The sequence below is a fragment of the Lichenostomus cassidix genome, chromosome 17, assembly GCF_008360975.1.
Source record: "Lichenostomus cassidix isolate B80296 chromosome 17, HeHo_3.0, whole genome shotgun sequence".
NCBI lineage: Eukaryota > Metazoa > Chordata > Aves > Passeriformes > Meliphagidae > Lichenostomus > Lichenostomus cassidix.
Genome location: NC_139497.1, coordinates 7166661 through 7170752, shown reverse-complemented (window position 1 = coordinate 7170752; position 4092 = coordinate 7166661).

Genomic DNA, 4092 nt, shown 5'->3' with positions numbered 1-4092 from the left:
TTTGATCACTTAGGGATGGAAGGGCAGAGTGGTTCCAGAGGATTTGTGCTCCTAACTCACTTGCTGCTCCCAAGAGAAATCTCTGGGTTTGTCTGCATTGTGCTGCTGTCCCATGTCACCTCCCCCTTTCACTCCATCACTTGTGTTGTTCCCTGGTGAAGGACTCTAAATAATTCCTCCCCCTGCCTTGCTGTTGACACCTTCCTGAGTATTTGCAGGCCATTATTAAATCACCTCTTTACTCATCCTTTATCTGAGCTGTACATAATTAGTTCCTTTAATCTTTCTTCATAGGTCAATCCTTCTAAACCCTTAATCATCTTTATCTCCTCTTCTTGGAGCCCCTCCAATTTGCTGACAATTTTTTTTCTCCTCACTTTATTTTGCATCAAGAAACAGCAAAACCCCAAAGTTCCAAGAGCTCTCCAGGCTCACTGATGGCAGTGTGGGGCTGTGGGTTTTCCTGTGTTTTTTTGCTGCTGGCCCATCTGGAGAACAAAGCTGTTGCTGGAAGCGAGAAAACCATCCCTGCCCCATCCCTGGAAGTGTCCAAGGACAGGCTGGACAGGGTTTGGAGCAACCTGGGATAGTGGAAGGTGTCCCTGCCATGGCCTGTTTTGCTTGGCTCGTAAAAATCCTATTTCTCTGCTTTACATTCTTAAAAAGTTTCTTAATTTAGGTTATATTTATCCTCAATCCTTCCCTCCAAGGGTCTGTGAACCCTTCTCAGCTGACACCACCCTCACCTTCACAAATTCCTTGGTTGGTACTGATGCCTAAAACACAAGGCTAGACAAAGTTAAGAGAACAAAAAGCAGATTAATTTATTAAAGCCCTTCAGGTACATTTAAGGCAGATAGAGCCTACTTGAGAGGCTACACCCAAAATGGACAGTGAGTCACGAGTTCTTCACATTTTATAACTTCTCTCTATTAACATATTGAGCCTCAATTCTTCAATTACACCTTCAGCTGATGATGTCAATCACCCCAAACCTGCTCCCCCCAGTTCACTGTTGTTTACATATTTTGGGGCTCTAAGGCAGCAAAGTGTCCTTGGATTTTCCAACTGAGAGCAATGTTTTGTCTAGAGTGCTGGGAACAGAGGTTACTAGCATTGTATATGAAGACTAGAACTACACACCAAAGCCACAGATACATGAAAAATAGAAGCCTGTTCTGCAGAACTGGGAGCTGTGAGTGACCATGACCAGCCCTGGGGGACAATCCCAAAGTTTCTGTGTCCCTCGGTGCCAGGGAGCAACCACAGCCACAACTGTGATGGTAAAACCTGCACCTTGAGGGATCTGTCATTCTGCCACGAGTTTGCTTTCCCTATCCAGGAAATGCTTACCCATCCCAGCAAAACCTTGCAAATGGGGTGTGATAACCATCCTGACTCCTCGGAGGGTGGCTGGGAGTCAGACCTGGGCTGGCTGTGCCCAGTGACTTCCAGATGTGCTCCAGGTGTGGAGTGAAGGATGGGGCAGGAAGTGGGCAGGTGGAGAGACAATGTGCTGAGAGGGGAGCACTCCAGCAGAATGGGGATGGGAAGCTGCATGTTTATGCAAGTGCTCCAGGAGATCGTGGGGGAGCTGCTGACAGGGAACTTTTCCCTGTCGGGGATGTGAAAAACTCAATCAATGCAGCTAAAGTCACCCTGAGCCTGAGGAGCTCAGGCTGGGAGCAATGTGACCCCAGAGAGGAGATGAGGAGGAACTGTGGTGTTGCCATTCCTTCTTGTGCTCTTCCCAAAGCCCAGCAGCACAGTCAGAGCCCTCAGGGACCCCATTCCTCACTGTCCCCTGGTTTAACTCTCCATCCAGCCCAGCCTTGATCACCTCCAGGGCTGTGTCTCTCTCCTCTCCCCTCTCCTCTCCTCTCCTCTCCTCTCCTCTCCTCTCCTCTCCTCTCCTCTCCTCTCCTCTCCTCTCCTCTCCTCTCCTCTCCTCTCCTCTCCTCTCCTCTCCTCTCCTCTCCCCTCCTCTCCTCTCCTCTCCTCTCCTCTCCTCTCCTCTCCTCTCCTCTCCTCTCCTCTCCTCTCCTCTCCTCTCCTCTCTCTCCTCTCCTCTCCTCTCCTCTCCTCTCCTCTCCTCTCCTCTCCTCTCCTCTCCTCTCCTCTCCTCTCTCCTCTCCTCTCCCTCTCCTCTCCTCTCCCTCTCCTCTCCTCTCCCTCTCCCTCCTCCTCTCCTCTCCTCTCCTCTCTCTCCTCTCCCTCTCCTCTCCTCCTCCTCTCCTCTCCCTCTCCCTCTCCTCTCCTCTCTCCCTCTCCTCCTCCTCTCCTCTCCTCTCCTCTCCTCTCCTCTCTCCTCTCCTCTCCTCTCCTCTCCTCTCCTCTCCTCTCTCTCTCTCTCTCTCTCTCTCTCTCTCCCTTTTTCCTGTTATTGTCATTTATTTTTTTCCTATTCTTTAGCTCCAAAATATATTCCCATCCCTCCTGGAGCTGCATTATATATCAAATGGATGGATAGCAGCGCGAATGACAAAAATTTAATACTAATTAAAAAAGTATAAAAGGTTAAAATCCTTGGAAAAGCCTAACTGAAGGACAAAGGGATGGATCAGCTTTTTCTGGGAGCACTGATTCATCTACCCACAAAAACCTGAGACCCAAATGGAGCCTCCTCAGCATCCAAACTTCTCAAAATAGCCATTTTTCCAAACCAGCTCCCATCCAGCAGCACAGAGCTGCCAGTCCTATCCCCGTGCTGTCAGTAATAACATCAGCAGCAGCTCCGGCTTTAGAAAAGCAAAAGTCACCGGTGAGCTCCTCAAATCCCTGATCCCTTCAGCGAGGGGCAGCAGGATGACTCTGGGATTTGCCCTCTCCCTGCAACAACTCCCCCTGGGAAATACTTCCCGCTAAATAACCGAGCAGCAAGGACTGAAACCTGGGCGATGCGATAAGCGAGGCTTTGTCCCCTCCTTCTGGGGATTGGTGTGCAAATAGTGGCTGAGATTTCCTGAGCTCTTTTCCCTCGCTCTCTCGCACAATCCGGAGCAGAGGAGCTGCGGGATGTCTGCGGGAGAATTCCCACCCACCCCGGTGAGCTGCCCCCTCTTCAAAAACTGCATTCCAGACGGCTTTAAAAGCCACCCAGCCCTTTCAAAAGGCGACTTTTGAAAGCTCAGACTCCCTTGGCTCTGCAGGGCTGAAGTGAGACACTTTCACGCCTTGGAGAAAATGGTTTATAATATATTTACGACAGAAAAATAAAAGATAAAGACTATTCTCTTGTCTGTCTTTTTTTTTTTCCCCTTCTTCTTTTTTCTTTTCCCCTTTTCTTTATTTACCAAAAGTACCTCCAGGGCTAATGGCATTTTCTTTGGCCACTGGGAGCAGAGGAAGATAGAAGTCTGAAATATGAAAGCTTTTCTCTTGGTTTTTAACAACTTTGGATCAGTCTAGTTAACTCTCAGTCTCAGTTCAAAGCAGAGCTAGAAACTGAAAGGCTGGTTCTGTTCTTCTCTGAGAAAAACTACATTACTATAAATGATTTCTTATCCCAGAAAGAAACGTAGAGGCTTAAAATTCCTTGTCCTGGTATGAAAAAGTCAAAATCACTGAGACTTTTGTGAGCTGTGACAAAAAAAAAAAAAAAAATAGAAAGAAGGTCTGCAATACTTCATTTTGATGATATCAAAGTGTTTCATGCATGACCTGTTTTTCGTTTTTAAAATATATTTTTATTGTAATCAGCTTAAGATTCAAAACAAAATGACTTTGAATAAAAAGTTAAAACCAGTTGTCTTAGTTTCAATTTTTTTTTTCCAGCAGAAGGAATTCATCAAACTGGGTCTCCTTCTTCCAAGCATTTCAACTAAGAGGAATCTGTCTTTTCTAAACTATAAGAGATGTCTTAACAAAGATATTCCTGCCTATTCCTGTTCCTGTTCCTGTTCCTATTCCTATTCCTATTCCTATTCCTATTCCTGGCTTTTGCTGTTCCAGAAAGAGTGAATTTTTTTGGGTACTGGTGCCTGATAATGGCAGTGCAGAGGACAGAAATTTTGAGGCAAATAGGGTTCAAAATGCAGAATGGAAGCCTTAAGGAGCCAGGGGTGACAAGGATTTCCACCTTTCCCAAACTCT